The sequence below is a fragment of the Balaenoptera musculus genome, chromosome 8 (assembly GCF_009873245.2).
Source record: "Balaenoptera musculus isolate JJ_BM4_2016_0621 chromosome 8, mBalMus1.pri.v3, whole genome shotgun sequence".
Classification (NCBI taxonomy): domain Eukaryota; kingdom Metazoa; phylum Chordata; class Mammalia; order Artiodactyla; family Balaenopteridae; genus Balaenoptera; species Balaenoptera musculus.
Window position 1 is genome coordinate 28,854,867 of NC_045792.1, and position 23,403 is coordinate 28,878,269.

The following is a 23,403-nucleotide window of genomic DNA, read 5'->3' on the forward strand; positions in this document are numbered from 1 at the left end:
TAATTTGAATTTGTCCTGTAAATAGAAAAGCACTCTACCGAAGTTTTTTTCCCTCAATGAGTAGAGGCAATAATTAACAACCCGGAAAAGTTAAGAAGAGAGAATAGAATTTATATATCCTGAAGGTGATATGTAGATTAATTTTTAACCCCTCATTGACTAGGACTGGGTGCTTTTGTGCTTTTAGAGCTGTCCCTACTCTCTTCAACCTTGCACTCCAGGCTTCTCAGGGTAGTAGCAAGAGTCTGTCACTACTTTGTTTCAAAACCCCAAGAAGTATCCTTCAAAAGTTGAAAATAAATCCATTCAGAGTGTATTATCTCAACAACCTATTCAGTGTCGTTTTTAACCATAGCAGTCTGTGAGCTGTTCTTCAGTGTTGTTTTTAACCAAAGGAAGTAGACAACAAGGTTCTGCTTGTAAGGCGCTTACAGAATTATTATTGAGCAGAAAGAACATAATGAAAAGACAATCCATTCACCATAATTAAAAGTGTTGCAAAGTAAGTCAAGTTAGTAGACAATCCAATTGTTGTGGTTGATGCCAAAAGTCTAAGTATGGTCTTTCCCATAAATTATGGTTTGGAATCATTATTATGGATGGTCATGTGTTAGATGGAACAATGAGAGAGCCTCATTCCACATACCTTCCTCAAAGTCCTTTTTTTTTATTTTTTAACCAAATCCTCAGAGCAATTTACAGAGCTGAGCAAATCAACACTCAGGGTGGATGCCCAGAGTCATTTGGACTGGACAGTAGGGGACTCCTTGGGACAATTGGTAACAGCCATCTAGAAGTCCCCTTGAAGAACTGCTATTTTGATGGTGGTCATTGATCCTGTGGCCGTGGAACAGCAGATGCAGTCTCTCAGAGCAGGACCTTCAAACCTTTGTGATGGTTCGAAGTTAGTTAAAAAGAATCAACAAGAAACTTTGATCACATTCTCAATATGTGTATATTTACAAACTATATGTAGTACTGTATAACATTATAAAATACAAAAAGGATAGATATTTTAAATGGATCGGTTAAATACTACTTTCTACTACTTTTTGTCTACCCTCACCAATGCATCTGGAGGTGCAAGAACCTTACTTTTGAGACCATCAGAGAAAACAATTAAGACTCTGATGCTCTGGATATAGGCCCAAGGAGCAGGCTTCCTTTCAGGGTGGCATAGGTTAGGATCAAAACAGGAAGGCAAGTATCTCAAGAAAGCCTACCCTTAAGAGGTACTGCAGAGAACCATGCATGTAATGGCACTTCATGGTCTGAGAAGACAGTGTCCCAGCCACAGCCACTGAGTCAGGTGCAGCTGGAACACAACTCTGCCTGCCCTAGCTTTCCCACCTCTTGTACTGGCTTCGGGGGCAAAAATGCAAAGGGTGTTTGAGGGACTCTGTAGAGAGTCCATGTGGGAACTGACAGTCAGATGATGAAGGTGTGCCCAAAAGAAAAGAGGGAGATAAGGAAGGCAGATTCAGAACGTCTTTACCTTTGCTGCCCCGTGGCTGGAAAAGTTTATCAGTGCTTTAGAAAGACAGTACTGCTGAATAAACAAAGCTGTGATTTTGTTATGCTTGTACTTTTGAAGCAGATACTGTTGCTGCCCCAGCTCCATCTCCCTGAGCCCAGGCTTGTGTTCCTGTAAATGCTGACAGCTTCCCATTTCCAGAGCCCTTGTGTCTTAGTTTCTATGTCTCTGGGGAGCTTGCTCAGACCTCCTCAGCTTGGAAGTGCTGGGGCTCTAATGTCTCCAGAAACAACTCTCAAGCAGCAAAAGATGGGATTTGGTGGATAAATGCCCCAGCTTCTCCATCTTTCTGTGGGGCAATTCTGAAGTCCGCTCCACACGGTGCCTCAGAGGTGTTGAACTGCAGTGGCCCACGGCAATGCTGTGTTCACTAGGTTTTCTCCCTGCCCTGTCTCAGTTTATCCACTTCTCCCTTGTGCATCCTGGAATGCCCTCCCAAACAAAGACTGTCTGCACCCACATCCTTGTCTCAGTGTTAACGTCTGAGGAGAAACAACCATAAATGAATTTGGGTGGGCAGGGGTGGTGGTGGTGGTTACATATTTATCTATTGTGTTGTGTGTGGGTTTTCTTCAGTCATTTCTTCCAGATTCTCAAACAATTCATTTACATTTTACAAAAAGATAAACATGACGGGTTTACACCTCACATCATCTGGTCAAAATCTTGATGCCTGGTTCCAGGTTCAATGTGGGTGTGTAGCTTTCACTAATTCTATCTATTCTGTAACAGTGTTCTCAATTGTTGCTCTAAATTGGCTGATTCCGATTCGAGAGTGCTCTGTCAATTAAGCTCACAGTTTTATGTATTCGGTAATTACAATATATAATAAAATGTAGACAGTTTGACATAGGTCTTAATGGCATGGACTTTGGATGTACTGAGATTCAATTCCCCCACTTTGACACTTTTAGTTCTGTGCATAAATTTCTTTATGTTTTAAACAAGAGCGTCAGTGTTGATACCCCGTTGACTCCTGAGAAGTCCACCTGGCGTTGGTTTGTGGGCTTGTTTTTAAGCATCAATCACGTTATGATACTTGATTAAGGATGTGTTCCATATTCTGCCCACAACTTCTTGAGATCAGTTCTTCAGTAGAGGTTATACAGATTTGACACTTATGTGTGCAAATTGGTAATTTGTATGCACATTTATTACAGAGGCCTTATGTGTATCTCTCATTGTTTTGACAATATTAGCAAACATTAGAGAGACACAGACTTAAGTATCAGTTATTTGTATGCAATTCATGAGACTTATTGTGGTTCTTTGAAGAAAATTCATATTCTCTGACCAATTTGTTTTACATTTGAAATATGGTTAGAATAGCAGCGTTATAGGTAATGAATAAACGTCTTGTTTCATTTTTCTTTGTATCATATCATCATGTTCAAATGTATTCTTAAGCATATACTTGGAGATTTTTTTTTTTTTTTGGAGATGTTTTGATTTAGCTTTTTTTTTTTTTTAAGTATTTGTTTATTTATTTATTTATGGCTGTGTTGGGTCTTCGTTTCTGTGCGAGGGCTTTCTCTAGTTCCGGCGAGCGGGGGCCACTCTTCATCGCGGTGCGCGGGCCTCTCACTATCGCGGCCTCTCTTGTTGCGGAGCACAGGCTCCAGATGCGCAGGCTCAGTAGTTGTGGCTCACGGGCCCAGCTGCTCTGCGGCACGTGGGATCTTCCCAGACCAGGGCTCAAACCCGTGTCCCCTGCATTGGCAGGCAGATTCTCAACCACTGTGCCACCAGGGAAGCCCGATTTAGCTATTTTATCATCTAAATTTATAGCCCAAGATGAAAACTCCTTCTTGACACTAAGTGCCAAATTATGTACTTTGTGAGACCTTTTTGTTCACAAGAGTCACAAAGGGAAGTACCTCTTCACTCAAGTGATTTTTATTCCTCATAGCCTTAGTTAATATTACACTATCACACATATGTTCAAGTTTATAAGAGGTTGTCAAAAGCAAAGATGTTGAAGATACGCTTGGGATCATACTAACATTAGTCAGAGTGTCCCAAGTTTGTACACCTTTTTTCCTTAGATTAGCAATGTTTTTATATTAAAATATGGCCAATGTTAGAGACACAAGTTGTGATAATTTCTCTCTGAATATGGCTTTTAGATGTAATAGGGAAATCATTTCTAAGAGAATTTCTGCAGTAACTGTGTAAATTGTAATAAGCATTTTGCCAACCTATAAAATTCCATTTGAGTGTCCATGGTGGCATAATACTAGTTCGTTGTTGAAAGAGAAATGCTGAGCATGTGTTTAGCAAATCTCCTGATCATGTTTATGTAATCTTTAGTCTATGACTACATAATGTGTTTCAAGGAAAAGATATGTGACATTTCTTAACAGTGGATTGTCTTTACATGATGTTAAGATAAGACATTAGGAGAAATTGTGAAATTTACCAAGAATGGATCAATAGTGTGCTTTTTAATGAAAAAAACAGAACTATTGATACAAGTTAGTGGCATCTTTTTCCCCTTGTACACAAAATCAGCACTTCTTAAATATTGCCCAGTAGGTAGGAGCATTTCTAGAATGATTATATAAGTCTGTCTTAGGTGAGTTGAGTGAGATGGAAGAAACTTTGCCTTAACTGCAAAAGGATGATTGAATATTTTGAGATCAAGATCTTCCTGAAAAGACAGGATGCTGTTTGAAATGCATTGGAGCAAAGAAGTTTGTAGTTCAGAAAGATGTAAATAAAACACTGCTCAGAAGACATTTTGTTGCTTATCTTGCAGCTGCTATTTACTCAAGATTCTGGTTATTTAATTATACTTTATTCCAGCAGATATTCAAGGTCATAGTCACGGCAGATTTTTAATTATATACAGGGCTATACACAGTGGAAACATTTCACCCTGGGGAGCCCCCCAGAATGGCTATAGCCACTTTATTAAGTGAGCTGCTGCAGTTTGCTATGGTTGCTAAATCAAAGGTTTGTGTATGTTTTGTTCCTTCAGGCAATAGTTGTTCCATAGTTTTCATTTTTGACTAATTGGAAGTACAAACAAATAAACCTTTGAAGAAATAAAAACAGTTTTTACATTTTTATATAGTTATTACCCAAATAGTATCGAATAGTATACAGGAAACTTTAACAACAGCAAAAATGGCCTGTAAGTTTAGTGTGTGTATACAGACCTAAATTTAATTAATATTTGTTAAGGTTCAGATATATACACTAAATTGTGGCTTAACACTGTAAAAACAGAAACCAAGATAAAATATTGTTTCACTTTTTTAAAATCTTAAGGTCATATTTTTCTTTCCTCATGGTGTGGTTGGAACCAAGTATTTTGGAAACTGACCTAGGGAATTGGAGGGGTAAAATCCATTCTTAGTGCTACAGAAAGTATATGTTATTATACTATCATACTCTAAATAATAATTTTGAAAGCATTTTCTATAAGCAATCCTGTTTGTCCAGTCTACTTACAGAAGCTATGTAAATTAATGTGGTTGTCTCTCTGAGCTGTTGAGTCCAACTATGAATTTTGGACATGGGATCCATTAAGTTAGAACTTGAAAGGAAAATACAAAGAATAATAGGAAATCAGTTGAATCTGCTACTTTAGCATGACTATTTTAAGAAAGCAAACTGAAGACTATAACTTTATATATGTCTATTATTAGATTAAAATTCCTCTTCTCTAGTAAATGGTTAAAGTCTTTTATATCTCAGTTCAAAACTTTCTTCTTTCATTAACAGATTTCTGGTCTCTGTGCATTACATTCTGTTTTTGTTCCTTGCTACATTCACTTGGGAAGAAAATAAGGAAGAATGGTCCTTCCTTGTATAAGAGCCCTGATGGGGATACTCAGAACTTGTGAAATCAGGAGTTTTTAACATCTGCTGAATGTGCTACTCATAAACATAGTTATTAATACCTTTTCTACCATGCCTGTAGCCAGGGTGTGAGTGTACCCTTTCCAACACTATTCATCTCAGCAACCCCCCTCCACCTTGACTCTTAAAAGTTTCCTTTTGTATATACATTAAGTAGCTATTTGCAGTAGCTGTGTAACAACCATCCCAAAGCTCAGTGGCCTAAAACAAAAATTATTTATTCTCACTCATGTATCTGGGGTCAGATAGAGTTTGACATACATAGACTAGGCTTGTATGGTGTTACCTCCTACGTTCAGGTTGGATCCACATCTGCTCCGTGTGTCTCTCATCCTTGTTAGCCTAATAGGCTACCCAGTATATGTGCTTCTTATGGAAATAGCAGAAGCAGAGGATGGTTGAATAGAAACACAGGATGACTCCTAAGGCCTAGGCTCAGAATTGACACACCAGTACTATATATATTATAGCCTAATATAATATTAGGCTAGATATGAATTCTCCTGTCTCAATCAAGTCATATTCCCAAGTGCAGTATCAATGGGGCAGGAAAATGAAGTGGTTAACTCTAGAGGGACTACAGGAAAGTCACATGGCAAAGAATGAGGAAACTATGGAAGGATGAATAACTGGAACAGTAATGAAATCTATCATAGTATACACTTAAGAATTGGCCCCAGTGCCCTTTTCTCTCTCAAAACAATGCTGTGTGAGGAAGCTCTAGAATACTCTACCTAATTACGCTAGTGATTCTGTAGATCAGACTTCAGAGAATCAATCCATTTATAGTTTCCCCTAGACCAGTGCAGCCCAAATGTGATCCGTGGACCTGCTGCCATTCCCATGAACCCTTTGTTCTTAGTCCACAATAAGATAAGGAACTTGCACCAAATGTAAATTAACTATGAACCTGAGTGCATTGTTTAGTTTGCTAAAATTGTTTTTTATAGCAAGAAATTTTTGACAAAGGAAGCAGTATGTTGATTTTCAACCCAGCAGGCTCTTCATCACACAGCAGACAAGCACTTTGAATAGCATTGCCCTAGAACTTGTCTAGCAAGTTCGTAGATCATATACAATCTCCAGAACTGAAGTTAAAACATAATGAATTCAATAACTTTATATTGGCATTAATGGTCCTATCTTTTTGAAACTATTCCATTAGTAGTACAGATGCATTCAGGGAATAATATAGTATTAGGCTAGATGTGAAACCTGGCAGTTATGTAAAAGCATAAGAAAAAGGGAGTATAAAATATGACCGTATCCTAAGCTCAGTACTCTTAAAATATAGTCATTTTCCTAGATCTAAATAGAAAAATATGTTTTCCATTGCCTTTTTCAACATAGTCTAGAAACATTTATTGTGTTTCCTAACGTTGTACAAGGTACGTACCAAAATACAGCTGTGATACAATAAAATACTTACTGCTATTATTAATATTTATGTGCTTTGTCATACCTATTATCTCATTCTTATTAGATTGAAACATTTTTCCATTTTTTATTTTCATTTAGGAGCTATCAATAAATTATTTGTAATGTCTTTGGGAGAGTAAATGGATAAAATCAGGTCATACTTAATGGGGTTTATATTTTCAGTATTATGTCGACAGCCACAGTTATCTCAGATTTATTAGAAAAAAATTAAGGAAATAGCTCTGGGGCCTAACATTTCTAGAAATTGTGTCAAGGAAAGCCAAATTTAAAATATTAAGTGTATGTCTCCATCTCTACATTCTATTACATATGTTACTTCTTCTGTTTGAAGCAATAAATTGGGCTAAGCCTCACCATCCTCTGAACTCCTAAAATGTTTGCTGCGTAGAATTCGTTGTTTACTCCTTTGTGTTATTTTTCTGTGTGCCTGTTTAGCTAAATGACATTTCTCTCATTTCTGCTTTAGATTTTATAAAACATTTCCACGTGTCTTTTTTGCTTATTTGTTTGTTTGTTTTTGGTCCTTGGAGTCCTGTGGACAAGTTAATGTCCTCACTGTTTTGCAGATGAAGAAATTGCCACTGAGATTAAGTGATCTTCCCAAAGACACACAGGTAGAAAGCAGTACAGAACACTCCATTCAAACATACTTATTTTTAAGAAAGCTTATTCACCTTAGCCCTTTTACAATGGAGGTGACAAATATAATATGTGTGTATGACCCTTTATCCCCCTTCCACACTCAGGGTAGGTGCTAATAATTATATATGGTAGTCTTTCCCCTAGAACATGTCTGCAGTCTTCTCAATGCACTACTCCAGGAAAAATCACATAATTTTTTGGAGTTGGCATTCAGGATTAAATGTGTTTGATTTTCCATCTATATATCTTGCTTTGTTAGGACTTATGTCTTTTGTGTTTGTGCCCTATAATATCTACTATTGTACTTTGCACAGGATAATAAAGACTAAATAAATATTGTTATTAATTTATGGTTAAATGGATATAAGTCATAATGTGGTAGAATTTGATTTACTGTAAGGAAGAATTTTTCCTTTTATTATCATTGAATAATTTATTTCTAGATATTACTCAGCCTCATCTTGTGCCAGGCACTGTGTTATGCATTTGAGACTCAAGGATTAATTTATCCACTGGGGCATGAAAGGGAGGCAGAAAAGGATATACCATAGCAGACAGAATGTTCAAGGGCCGGGGGCCCAATGATGGGTTATAAACATTGCTGAATGTAGCTCACCCCTGAGGACTGGGGGCCACCTGGGCACCCCGTGGATCGCTATTCACAAAGAAAAGGGTCTCACATGCATTGGCCAGACCCCAAAAACACACCTTAATTTACAAAAGCAGTCTAGCAGGAGTACATGTCATAAGTTTGACTGCAGGGTTTGTGAATTCTGGTTTCAAAACTGCAAATGAACCTATTCAGTCAACGAATGGATTGATTGCTTGACTTCTCCTGTACTGCTTCCTCATATGTAAATGCACATAAATATCTTGCTTTAAGAATACTCTGAATTTCATTCATTCAAAAAATATTTATTGAAAGCCTCCTATTAGCTCCCATTATGTCCTGATGTAACAATGAACAAGACCCAGTCGTTATTTTCCAGCTTTTGTTCTGGGAAATGGAGGACAGGAAACGAATGAGTATTTTAGGCAAAGGCAATAAAACAGTGCATGCTAAGTTTTTTGTCACAATGCCTGACCCAAGAAATTCTGATTCCCTCCCCCCTTTCCCACTTACCATATCATCATGAGGTACGCTGTTTATTTTTTTAAATTTAAAAATCTCTCTGTTCCATAATTACTAGTGAGAATAGCAATTGTCACTGTACTAGTTTTCAAATCTTTCTACAGGTATAAATGACAGATGCACCTGTACAAAATGGCCCATCAGAAGATGTCAGGGATCCTGTCTATAACACCCATAACAATTAAATATTGTGCACTTACTTTCTGTAAGGCTCTCATGGGTGTAGCTATGTAAGACTTCAGCTCTTCTTCACAAAAGTTAGTATCCTGAAATACGTAATAAGATAAAGATGTAGGCAATGCCAGCTGAATATGTCTTTGTAAGACATATGTCAGGCACCCACAAAAAATCCTGTAGGTGAGAGAAAAAAATCAAAACTTCCAAACTTCAGTTACTGTTTATTGGATACTTTTGTATTTAAGCATTTGGGGTTTATGATGATTCCTAATTTTAAGAACTATATTTTTTATAATGGAGAGTGTGAGGCATTGGACAGGACAATGATGAAGGCTATATTGAATGCTAGACTGGAAACTTGAACTGGAGAAAGCAGGAGATGAGGGCTAACGTTTGACTATGTGGACCGAGACTCAGCTTCCGGTGGATAGAAGTCAGTCTTACTTCCTATCTGATGTCCTTAGCACTTGTTTCTATATAATGAATAATAAAACAGACAGGAAAAACACCCAAGGAATGTTAACAGATTGTTTTAAGGCAAGAGAGATTTCTGAGGGCTAAAAAAGTCAGAGATTTCCTTACAGAATTCACTTTAATATGACCAATATCTCTTGAGTGGCATTCCATGCCCAGTGTGGAAGGAAAGATTTTTCTACTAACGTCTCTTCCAGTAAACAGATTATAAACACAGTTTTCAGAGCAGGAACTGTGTCATGTTAATTTTTTCATTCCAGCAGTGGTTATGGTGCCCTGTCCACGTTGAAGTAGCACGCACTCAGGAAGTATTGGTTGAATGTATTTTTCAAGTGGCCTTTTATTCCTTGACAAAAACACAGACAAACACGCTAGTTCTTAAATCACTGCCATTAGTGGCCACTCCAACTGCTTTCCTGCCTCTTTTTTCTTAATCACAGAACCATGATGGGTGGACATGGGCTTCAGGGGAGGCTCAGCTGCCCCCAGCCCAGGGAGTATGTTGTATGAGTATGAGCCAGTCATGGTAACTCCATTCCCCTTACCGGGACTGGAGTAGACTTGCAAACATGCCCAGTGAGACAGAGGGTGTGCCTGCTTGGGGTGGGCATGGGGGTTCCAGAAAGATTTCTGCTATCTTAAAAAGAGACGCATGTGGGGAAAAGCCCTTTCTTTGGCCTCTGAATCCTACCCTGTGAGGAGGAGATAGCTGGAGGAGAACATTTTGAGGAGAACAGCCAACACACCGAGGATGGCAGCAGAGAAAAGTAGAAGCCCATGACTACGTTGCAAAGCCTTGAATTAACCAACCCTGAATATGTTCTAACTCTACATTGCCTATGTGACAGGACACATTTTATTAAATCATTTTTCAGTTTGGTCATCTGTTACTTGCAGCCTAAATTAGCCTATAATAAGATCAGTGGATTGATTAAACACATGGTGCTGTGCAAATAAAGTAAAAGAGCTCTCCCTGTGTGCAGAATCTCAGAAGGATTCATTCAGCAAATATTTCTTCAGAGCTTACTAATTTTCAAAAGTTGATAGATTGAGAGAGAATGTGTTTCTATCGAGGTTTTGGACTCTGTAGCACAAACATGAAATGGATAGTAAAAACCAGTTGGTATTCAGTGTATTTTCCATGCAAGCTCTTTATATGTATGAAAGGATTGTCTTTGAGTCCCTTTTTTAAACCAGAAGTGAAAATAGAAATAGCTAAGTTGGACAACCATGCAAAATTCTCACATGATATCATAATTTTGTGAAACATGCCATCCTAATGGTTTAATGAATACTAATACTCTGGTACTTTTTAATTTATTCAGTTTTTGTACTTCCCAAGCCCCTATTTTATTTTAGATATATCCCTAGGTCTAATGTAGAGATGTTAGAAAGTCATGCTTTCGAATTTACTATTTTATTTAAGGAAAATGTTAAATAGATAGTTTTCCTATGTGCACAGGTGCTTTAAAATGCTTTTTTTTTTTAATATTCCAGATGCAAAGGCAATGCTGTTTTTACCTTTCTTTTTTATCTCGAAATACTGAAAGAGATGACCTGTAGTTCTTCCTGCCTCTGAAATTGGTATTTTCTAACTTAAAATGTAGCTTTGTTCACACCTAAGACCCCTGGAGAACAAAACAAAATCTTCATTTCTTTTTCAAGCAGTACCCTGCCAATCTAAGAAGAAAATAGAACCTTGTTTCAGTCGCTGGCTTCTAATAGCATGGTATCTGTAGCAATCTCACAGAAGATTAGTAACTCTAGCTCAATTTAAAAGTTAGCATTGTGAAACACACATTGAGTGTGTTTCAGAATAAAATCTAGTAAGATTTAAAAGCAGTTATTCATGATTTATGAATAAAATAACAGTTCAGAGCAACAGACAAACTGGCAAGAAGGACTTAAGTTGATGGGAGAAGAACGTTCTATCTTTTCTCTTCCTTTGCAAAAACAGTAGTAACAGAAGAACTTACATGTTGCCCGTTCTGCCTAGTGGAATCATCTTAGTGTGAAAACATCATACTTAGGGTTCCACTGTCTAAATGCAGCTCCTGATTCCCATCAGGCATTCTTTAAGATCTCAGTCAGTGCTTGTAGAGTGGAGGACCACTTTGGGTCTTGTCCCAGAAAATAACGTCAGATTTCTTTTCTGCTAGACATGTGAGAGATTATCTGATTATTATTAATATGTGGGTTCCCAGGGAAGCCAGACAGATGCTGGTATATCATTAGTCATTTTTTCCCATATAGTCTTCTAGTTTTCTAGCATAAACCAGAGTAGGACTCTGAAGATGCCTCTTTGGGTTCACAGATAGATTCCTTTTTAGCAATTTATGTAAACACAATTCCATCATTCTCAATATTCATTCAATGCTAGTATGGATTGTCCTTTATTAAAGGCAACACCTTTTCTTCTATCTCATCCGAAAAAGAAAAAAATTTTAGATTACCACAGGAGTGGTCCGACCAGAAAGCAAGCTTGACTTATATTGACATATGTTTTGTAAGCCAAGGGTATATTGCAAGCATTTTTTTATTGAGAAATAATCGATGTATAACATTATATTAGTTTCAGGTCTACAACATATTGATTCAATATTTGTATATATTGCAAAATGGTCACCACCATGTCTCGTTAATGTCCATCACCACACATAGTTACAAAATTTTTTTCTTGTGAGGAGAACTTTTAATACCTACTCTCTTAGCAACTTTCAAATATACAAGTATTAGTAATTATAGTCACCATGCCGTACATTACATCCTCAGGATTTACTTATTTTATAACTGGAAGTTTGTACCTTTTGACCACCTTCACAGATTTTGCAAGCATTTTTAATAATCTCTAAAGGATAATATGTATTAAAATATTCACAAGTTCCTAATTTGACAGGCTGACTCCATTATATACAGCAGAGGTCCCCAAGTCCCAGACTGCGGACCTCTGTCCGGGCCGCCGGCTGTTAGCAACTGGGCCGCACAGCAGAAGGTGAGTGGCAGGCGAGCGAAGCTTCATCTGCCACCCCGCGTCGCTCCCCATCGCTCGCATTACAGCCTGAACTATCTCTCACATACCACCTGAACCACCACCCAACCCGCCCCCCGTCCGTGGAAAAAACTGTCTTCTCTGAAACCGGTCCCTGGTGCCAAAAATGTTGGGGACCGCTGATGTACAGTATATATTTTCCAAACATATGATTATATCTTGTTTAACATAGTTAAACATAGTTATTTACTATTAATTTTTTTTAATTGAAGTATAATCGACCTACGACACTATGTTAGTTCCTGGTGCACAACATAGTGATCTGATATTCCTGTACATTATGAAGTGATCATCATGATCATTTTGTACTAAGTCTGTCAAGTCACCATACAAAGTCATTACAATATTATTGATTATATTCCATGCTCTACATTTCTGCTCCATGATGCATTTACTTTGTAACTGTAAGTTTGTACCTCTTAATCTCCCCCAGGTATTTCACTCATTCCCCCTACCCCTTGCTGTTAAATTTTTGCTTTACAGTTATGGTTATAGAGAGAAAGGTAATCTTATTTGAGATGGGAAATGATCTCTTCTGAAGTATCATCCATCAGCTCATACAATTTCTATTCATTTATTTAGTCCTGCGGCAAACACTTAAGTTATCTGCTAAATGTTAGGAACCGTGTATGGTGCTAGCACCAGAGAGAAGCTTGCCTATGGTGGTGACCAGCACCAGAATAAGTGGATGTATAAAGTATTGAAAAGAGAAGGAGAAGAAGATCCACTGAATATTAACCTCATTTGTTCAGTTCTCCCCTCTTGATCTGCTTAACTGGTTACAGAAATCTGACTGTCTACTGCTTAGAGTAGGTGATGCAATTAAATTAAGTCATGATGTCATAAATAAAGAATAAAATAAAATTTACCTCTGCTACATATAAGCAAGTGACTTTCTGTTTCGGAGTAAGTGGTAATAATGAGGACTAATGCATAAGGTTCCCTTGACTTTTAAATAGGCTAATAAACATTAAGCACTTATTGTAATGCCTGGGACATATTTAGTAAATACTAGCTTTTGTGAAGAATATTACTGTAACCTAACATTCATCAATATTCTGAAGAATATGTAAATGATGTGCTACATAACTTTAATTTGCCCAGAGATTTCTTTGCTCCCAAACACGTAGACCACGCAATTTTCCTATGTTACTTCCAAGCAAGTATTCATTCAACAAGTATTTATCAGATACCCACTGTGAATAATAATACTATCCAGAAATTTATAATCTTGTTGAACAAGCAAGAGAAAGGTAAATATAAAGTAACAAAGAGATATAGAATATGATTCAGTGTTAAAATCAATGATATAAGCAAGGGATACCATTCTGTCTCTTGGCCTATACTAGACATTGTTAATCATTTCCATTTTTCCCCATTTAATATAGAAACAAGTTCAGAACCCTTTTTAAGATAGTACTGCAGGAAGCCATTACCTTTGAGTTTACCTACTGGGTAAACTATTTGCCATCTCTAACAAGACAAGTTTTAAAGAAAATCAAGGATACTTACTCAAATATCTTTTCTGGCACCTCAGCATAATTTTTCTGCCCCTGTAGTCATAAAGTCTTCATCTATGAATCCTCTGCCCTTATTTTTCTCTCCTGACCATGTCTCCCACCATCATTGAAATGATTTATAGTAAAATAACAATGAGATGTTATTTAGTATATGGATAGATCACGCTGCCAGTTGGAAAACAAGATGAGTCAAGCCATCACTTCAGTATGTGGGAAGCAAGTAAACCACTGCAGTGGCCACCAACACTGTTCGTCAGTTTCCAGTTCTCCCTTTCTTCCAGTTACCTGCTCTGGTAGAAGTAAAAGTCTGGCCATGTGATTAGCTTTGGCCAGTGAAACGTAAACAGAAGTATTTTAAAAACTGATGGGCAATTCTTCATCTTCTGATTTCCCTCTGCCATGACTGTTAATTTTACAATAATGATGCCTCATTAGCTCAGGTCCCAGAGTGAGAAAACAGGAGGCAGAGCCCTATCAACCCAAAGTAGACATGCAGTGTGAGTAGGAAATAAAATTTTATTATTAAAACCACTGAGACTTATGCCAGCATGATTTCACCTCTCATGACTAATACTACTCTATGACTGTACGTAGTTCAAGGGAAGAATCCATGGAGGAGGCTCACCAGACCAGGTAACAATATTGAAGAGACTTGATAGCATGAGATTTGATGAGGAAACAAAAAGTCTCATCTCATTCTAAAATGCTCTCCATTGTGAAACCCAACATTGATTTACTAATAGCTTTTGTGGGGAAAAGAGATCCACATGGAATGTACACAAAACTCTTTTTAAAAAAAAATAATAGCATGAATTTAGCCATTAAAGTAAAAGGCCGCTTTTTATTATCTCAGTGAAAATCCAAGTACAAGGCTTTTTGAATTGTCTCAAAAGTCTTCAAATTACTTGGCCTTCAGCATTGACACATAGTTTCAAGGTAACATGACCTTTTTTGTAACTTCTGTGTGTGTGTGTGTGTGTGTGTGTGTGAATGTGTGTGTGTGTGTGTGTGCGTGTGAGAGAGAGAGAGAGAGAGAGAGAGAGAGAGAGATCTTGATGTGCTTAGCTTAGCACTTTTAGGGCCCAAAAGAATTTTAAAGAACATTGAAGAATACTGGGCATTCATATGCATTTTCTGTTTAATTAATTGTTGTATCATTTTTGATTGAAGTGAGTTACATATTAAACAACTATCTTGAAAGTCACTGGCTTTTGACATATAGATGTTTATCACCATCACAGTACATGAATTGTTTGCATTAATATCTAATAGCTTTGACAATTCTTTGATCTATTCTGAGATATGTAGTCATTTCTACTGCCTTTATTTTTTCTGTCTGAGGTGGGAAGGGAATTTGTTTCCTTGAATCTCAATGACAAATCAAAATTCAGCTTTATTTACTTGTATGCATCTTAGCTTTGGTCCTATAAAGTACTTGATTATTTCTTTACAAGAGAATGAGGATGAGATACCATTCCTCCATTTTTCATTGTATTTATATTTATCACCTTTTTTCTTACTCATTTATATGCACAAAAACTATTTTTTATTTTAGTGCTGCATCATAGTGCAACTTTTATAAAGGCATTTTAAATGACAATAAGATATCCAAATATAAGCTATAATTCATCTTACATATGGTGCTACTAGTGAAAATATCTGAGGTTGAAATCAGATGAACAGTTATCTCCTGAGCATTACTAGATTTGCACACACAAAAGCTATGACAGCTGTGTCCCAATTTGCTCTACTTTCTAACAGCTGGACAGTCACTTTCAATAGTAATCATAGGGTATTTCTCCATTTTGAAATATTAATATGTGAAAAAATTGTTCTGGAATTCAGTGAAATCTGGTAATGAAAAATGACTGAGTCTATAAATAGCACTAAAGCCATATAGGTTAATAAACATTTAAGTACAATTATAGATATACATAGTTTGTTTATATGTATATATGAGATATAACTAATATACATGTTAAATAATATGTTAATTTATATTTTAATAATAAATATAAATTTGTATGTATGTATGTGTGTGTGTGTGTGTGTGTGTATATATATATATACCACAAATAATAAACCATGTGATTCTTATATTAACTCCCAGTTAGTTTTCTCTTAGGAATTGATGAGCCCTTTAGTCAGATGTGATTAACAAAATGTTTTGTCTTTGCCACACAAATCAAGCTTTTAAACATTAGGGTATCTCAGGGTCAGCTTCTCTGTTGCACACTGTTCAATTCCATGTCAGCTTTGTTGGACTGATTACATCTTCCTGAAACTTACCCTGTAAAATAATTTCAGAGAATTCTCACTCTTTGAGAATAATCATAGTTCATACTTTAAGTAGCTTTCCTTGACAATGTTTCTAAGAATGTTGGTTTTCCTATATTAAGTGTTTTCTAGAAGAAATACTAAATCTACTGCTTTCTGGGAATGACTTTTCTTTCTGTTTTGCCTGTTACCTTCCTATATCTCTGAGCTATGCTGGCAGTGGGAAAAGCAGATATTTTTGTCATTAAGGTTGTCTTGTTTTCTGGGTGTGTTAAGTTGGTATGATTGAAAAGACCTTGCTCTTCAGCAGCCTAATCTATGATACTCTCTGTCATGCTGTTCAACATTGCCCTTCCCCATCTGCCACAGTTCCGAATGTTATTGTTTCATTTTTTTCATATCCTTTACAAATAAACAACATCACAACACAAAGAGACTATAGTAGAAGAGAACTATCAGAATTAATTAATTTGAATTATCTTAATGTGATAAAATACAGCATAGTTAATTTAGGGCAATCTTTATTTTCACTGATTTTAATTTTCTAAAACCTTAGACCAAAAATTATTTCCATTTTAATGTAATTTTATGATCACTTCTATAATCTACCTATAAAATACAAGTGGTCTTGAAGGAAAGAGTATAATTGCTCGCTGTTGTACAATAAATAACAAGACCAATCCTTGTTCCTTAAAAGATCTAGTGAGGTGAGGAATAATAAATATCAATGTAGTGCTTTGGGCATTACTACACTGCTGGTGACTGTTACTGGAAAATGTTCAAAAGGACTTTACGGTACTCTTTTTTTCTTTTTTGATGGACTCAGATTTTTAAAGAAGAATAATTTTGAGCTCAGGGATTTATCAATTGATTACTCTCCAAAAATATCATCTCTAAATTGTTACTCTGAGGAAGTTTGTTTATAAAACATTAACACTTTGGTTTGTGCGAAAGGGAATTATAATTAAAAATAAAAAGGTATGTAACTGGCAAACAACCAACTCCCTCCTCCTCAAACCTTTATAAACAGAAAGGTTTTGTATTACTACTGAGTTCTTAGAAAAATCTCTGCTAGAGAATTCTAAATAAATGTCTGACGTTTAATCAGCTTTGCTCTTGAGTTGCTTAAAAGCAGAGTGAGCACAGGGAATGGTTGTTTTTAGAGAGCTGTTCCAGGCTTTTGGAAGATTGGTTCTTGCCAGACCATGGGCCAGGTGTTAACCAAAAATTCCTTAATGAAGATTGGCCCGCTGGCAGTCCCAGGAGGAATTTAGTTCATTGATTGCAAGCTTCAGTCCTCAGGAAACACTGAGGAAAAAAATGTTGAAAATGCTTTCATGCTGATTTTTAAACTAACATTGTTAACGAAGTCTAATTTTCACCTTTAGCAGCTCACAGGGTGAGACTCCAGCCCTGCGCTTTTTAAGTTAGGAGATAATTTATGAAAAATTATCTAATTAAATTCAGTTTAATCCTAATTGTGTATTTTAGGGTCTGTTCTACAAATTGACTTATTCATTTTAAAATTAGGGACTCCTGCCCTACTCTCCTTTATGTTCTCCATCTCTCCCTTGTTTCTTTTTCCCTCTTCAACAATACACTGCGTGATGTCTCGCCAATGAAGGTACTATTTTGCGTTCTAGGACACTTTTGTATAAGATGTCATTAGTTGAGGGAGAGTGCAAAGATTATTAGAGGTAATTTAGTAATAATAATAATAGTGCATTAGGCAGTCACAGGCCTGACTCTTGATTAGTCTTGCTGAGCTTGCTATTCTAAATTAGACGGTTGCATAGGATGAGAACCTGGGGGACCTAGTCAGTCACCTGATTTCATATATTGCTGGATAGATCCGAGAGTAGATCCCAGCTATAGCAACAAACAAACTAAATGCTTTAGTCCAGCATTCTTCTTCTCTTCTGTCTTGGTCACAGCTTTTTAAAGGGTGGTGTGGATTGACGCTGGTGAGCCTGGTAGTATAGGTTTTGATAGAAATAGTGCAGAAAAAGAGGCAGTTATTTTATAATTGATGGCTGAGCCAGATGGCAAGCAGGATCATTTCAATGGAACTCTTTCCAAAATAGTCCTTTAATGTTCATGCTAGATGTGTTCCCACAAACATCAGGCACACCAGCTACATCAAAATTAAATTTCTTAGAAATAAAATATTTGGGTATTTTTCAACTTTATTTCTGATAAAACTGCCTTTTATTTGTTATCTTACCTCAAAATGCCTTTCAGTGTTTAAGAGCTCTGCATATGCATTATTTGCAGTAACCATTCATCTACATATGTATTTAACAGATCTATTTTGAAAGTCTCCATATGCCCAGACTGGTGAGGCTCTGGGGTTACGTTGGTAAACAAGACATAGTCCTTTCCCTCAAGACATGTAATATTCTGCATATAATTTTTTTTTTACTTTCCTATGAAACTTTCAAAGAAATTATAAAGCATCTTTTAGTATCTTTTTTTTAATCCTTATACATAACCAGCCTCAGAGAGAAGCCGCTACTTAAATTTTAAAAAAAGCAAAACATAGAATATGTTGTGTCTACACTAAAGGATTTATTTACATTCCTCCACAATGTGTTCAGCACAAATTGATAGGCTAAGTGGCCAGTTATGTGCCAGGGGCACTTTTCTATTTGATAAGAAAGTTTTTCATATATATGTTTGAACAATTTGTTGAAATATCCATTTGTGCGACTTCCCTGGTGGTGCAGTGGTTAAGAATCTGTCTGCCAATGCAGGGGACGCGGGTTTGAGCCGTGGCCTGGGAAGATCCCACATGCCATGGAGCAATTAAGCCCTTGTGCCGCAACTACTGAGCCTGTGCTCTAGAGCCCGTGAGCCACAACTACTGAGCCCACGTGCCACAACTATTGAAGCCCACGTGCCTAAAGCCAGTCCTCCACAACAAGAGAAGCCACCGCAATGAGAAGCCCGTGCACCGCAACGAAGATAGCCCCTGTTCGCTGCACCTAGAGAAAGCCCACACGCAGCAACGAAGACCCAACGCAACCAAAAAATACATAAATTTTAAAAAAAGAAAACAAAATTTAAAAAAAAGAAATATCCATTTGTACCCTTATTTTAGATGACAGCAATGACAGCATACAACTATATATACTACCATTGTTATATGGGAAAAGTGTCTGTTTAGCCCGCTGAAGATTTTGGATTTCAGGTTCCCTTGTCTCATTATTGCCTCACTCATGTCTGTTAGTCACAGTCAAACCACTGGCAGTTCTGTCTTCTTGAAAGAAAATTGTTGAGTTGTCATGTCATTTAGACCTGAAAAATATCTTAAGTGTCACGTTAGCCCAGACCCCTAAACTATTAGCTTAGGAAACAGAAGCCAGAAAGATGACATGGTGTGTCTGATGCTGCTCTTTGTTGTAGTGGGGAAAGTCACCAGAACTAGAACATGATGGAGCTGAATTCAAGACTCCACTCTTCCACAGACCACCCTTCCATTCTTTTGACTTACAGCAAATCACTTTAACTTCTGTGTGTTGGTTTCATTACCTGTTAAAGTAATATAAAAAAATTAAATTTAAAAGAAAAAAGCAGAATGAAAACAATGATAATTACTGCAATGATATTTACTTTTTGTCAACTTATATTTACGATAGACTTACAAAATTGGATGCTTGTAAACTATATTGCACCCCACAAAAATTAAGTGGTCACATTGCGGTTGTTTAGCAGCAGAAGTGGTACTCTTTGGTTTATATAACACTCAACCTACATTTCTGGGCAAACATTGTTCCTAGGATGTATGGTATGATCATGAAACAGCTATTTTACAAATGAAATGTTATAATAAATCCCTTTGCAAGTTAGGCATTTCCTGACGCAATGACCATTCTTTGCTTTTGGCTTTTATCTGCGGTACATTGGGTTTGTGACTATCAGTCATGCTGCTGGCTCCTGGATGTCTTATGGAGACAGTGGGACAAATGAGTATTTCTGTACTGTTCACTGTCCACTGAATTTGTGTGAGGTGGCACAGTCTGCAGAGATATCATTATTTGTTTCTATGGAATCATTGATGAAATATTTTAACCCTTACTTCTAATAACTCAGCATTTACCCTTTGGATCTTATGTTGTCATAGATAATATTATGATCTGAGAAGAAGAAATAAAAGTACTACCATTATTTGTGATTTCGTTTCTCCTTGCACATAATTTGTGACGATGATTACCAAATGCATCTATTAGGGCCAGGAATGACTATTCCATGAAACGGGGAAAGTTAGATAAGGGGTCAAAGACACTAAGGTACGTAGCTCTTGCCCTAGGTCATTGTGTATCAAAAACGATGCCCCAGAGAAGGTTTCAAGGTCAAAGACAGGAAAGTGAATCCAAGATAGATCATCAGTCAGGGAGGTAAGAAGAAAAATCAGATGTGAGGTATGAAGTCAAAGCAAGGCAGTGAAGGAGCCAGGGAAATCAAGAATAAGAAGCAGAAGACTAGAAGGTATGAGATGGTCAGTGGTTCTCATACTTTTGGGAGCATCAGAATCACCTGGAGGGCTTATTAAAACAGTAGTGCTGGGCTCCACCTCCAGCATTTCTGCTTCGGTAGGTCTGGGATGGGGCCTGATAATTTACATTTCTAACAAGCTCCCAGGTGATGATGCTTGTCTGGGGACCACACTTTGAGAACAACAGTTGTTCTAGATGAATCCCAGAGTAAGTAATAGTGCCTGCAGTGATTTCATGAGCTCCCAGGATACTTGGTTGGGCGAGCTGAGTTTGCTTAAAGGTTTAGGGACAGAATAGACAAAACATTTTGGCTTTTTCCCTTTCATTTTAATTCACTTTTGAAAAAACATCCAATGCATAACTCAAAGTTATAAGGATGTGAACCTCCTTCTGTATTAAAATATAAAATAAGAACTTATATTCTTGCCATATAAACATAAATCAAAATTATTCCCTCTCTATGAAAAATGACATATTTCATATTTTTATAGTTTAACAACTAGTACAGTGTTCTGGTTAAGAGTGCGTGTGCTGAAGATAGAGCGTCTAGGGTCAGATATTGATTTCACCACCTGCTTTGTGCCCTGAGGTCATAAGTTTCTTAAACTCTCTGAGCCTCCTTTGTGAAGTGGGGATATTACTGATTGCATAGAGTTGTTGTGAGGATTAAATGAAATAATTTAAACCACTTATTGGAATGCCTGGAACACAATTATTGCTCTATAAATGTCAGTTACTATTGGAACACCAAAGTAAATGCCTTCATTCAGGAATGTGACTTTGTATATAACACTTGGTAGCTATCTCAGGTTTAACCTGATAGGTTGCTCTCTGTATCTATAATTCATTACAACTCTTCTGCTAAGAATAGCCCTGAATTTGGCATGAAGTTATAAATTATATATAAACAATGGGATTCAGAAGTCAAAGTGGATTACAGATAGCAAAGAATCTCAAATTGCCTCTAGCAAATTTCAGACTAAGAAGGAAAACTACCTTCTCTTACACAGAAGTTAAGAGCATTAGCTCTGGGACCAGAGCACGGTGACATGACTGCAGAGCCAGTGCTCTGATCTCCTAGTCGAGATGCAGGGAGTGGGGACATCAGCTCCTCCAGCCACCTTTGCTCTTCCTAAGACTGTCTCCCACACAAAGGCTAGCTGGGCAAGCACAACACATTAAACACTGAATTATCCAAAAAAAAAAAAAAAAAAAAAGTTGAAATTCTCATACATACCGGAACATTTGTAAAAGGGAGAGAAGCCTTTGCATTTCACATTCTGATTCCTTGTTCACTCTCCTTCTCTTATTTTGGAAGCTTTAACAACCACCCTCCGCAGCCCAACCTTTCAGTGGTTTCCACCAGCAATTTAGGCCTCCCTGACTAAGCTCATTGAATTATAGGCTTCGGAGTAAACTCTCTGCAGGAGGACATAAATAGACTGTGGCTGCAGTTCTGCTTACAGAGGGGCCTAAAAAGTCAAAATCTCAAGTGCAAGGAACTCTGGACATTGGGAGATAGGAAAAATGGGTTCACTGTAAGGTGCAATTCTGAAGCAAACTACCTGGAGTTAGGTCAGATTTCATAGCTTAACAGCCTAGTCCCTACAAGACTGTACTTCAGTCACCTGCTGAAAATTGTGAGGTACCCAGGTTACCCATACTCTTTACCAACTGGCTATAAATTCAGGGTTGCCTATAAGCCCCTCGAGTTTGATAATTTGCTAGGACAACTTATAGAACTCAAGAAAGCACTATAGTTACAATTACAGTTTTACGATAAAGGGTACAAATCAGGACCAGCCAAATAAAGACACTTGTAGGGTGAGGACTGGGAAGGTCCGAATCATGAAGCTTCATGTCCTCAGGACATGTCACCCTCCTAGCACATCAGTGTGTATCACGGACCAGGAAGCTTACCCAAGACTCAGTGACGAGAGTTTTTATAAGGGTTTCATTCTGTAGACATGATCGATTGAATTGGTGGCAACAGGCTAGGGCTCCAAGGCCTCTTACCTCCAGGGAGGTTGGGAAGTCAGGCTGATATCAGAGCTCAAAGCCACATGATTGGTCTTTCTGTTATAGCCAGTCCCCATCCTGAAACTATTTAAGGGCCCACAGAGAATCACCTCATTAGCATAAAATCAGGTATGGCCCCAGGGGCCTACCATGAATAACAAAGATACTTGCATCACTTGGGAAATTTTAAGGGTTTAGAAGTTCCCTTTTAGGAACCCAGGACAAAGATCAGACAAGTTCTTTATTATACAACATATGGAAAATAGAATTAGAATTGGAACTATTTTAAGTCACCAAAAACGAAGGCCAAAAAAGTATGATTTTTATGATGAAGAAACAACTGGAAAATGTCATTTGATTATAAAATAAATGGTCATTAAACATCATTAGATTCTTTTAATTTGTTTTTCACTCAGTTGTTCATTCATTCAACAATATTTATTGAGTATCTCCTGGGCTAATCATTGAAGATATACTGTTACACTGTCAATGAAAAAAAAATTGTTTGTTTGTACAGTTGACCCTTGAACAAAGTGAAGTTTAGGGGTGCCAATACCCCACACAGTCAAAAATCCACATATAACTTTTGACTTTCCCAAAACTTAACTACTAATAGTTTACTGTTGACCAGAAGCCTTACTGTTAAATAAACAGTTGATCAACACATATTTTGTATGTTATATGTATTATATACTGTATTCTACAATAAAGTGAACTAGAAAAAAGAAAATGTTGTTAAGAAAATCATAAGGAAGAGAAAATATATTTACAGTACA

The 23,403-nt window shown here is 37.1% G+C and overlaps 1 protein-coding gene across 2 annotated transcripts in view; it reads left to right on the forward strand.

Moving 5' to 3' along the window:
• Positions 1–23,403, forward strand: part of PDGFD (platelet derived growth factor D) — a 227,292-nt gene that overhangs the window by 128,492 nt on the left and 75,397 nt on the right. The gene's annotated exons all lie outside the window — the stretch shown is intronic.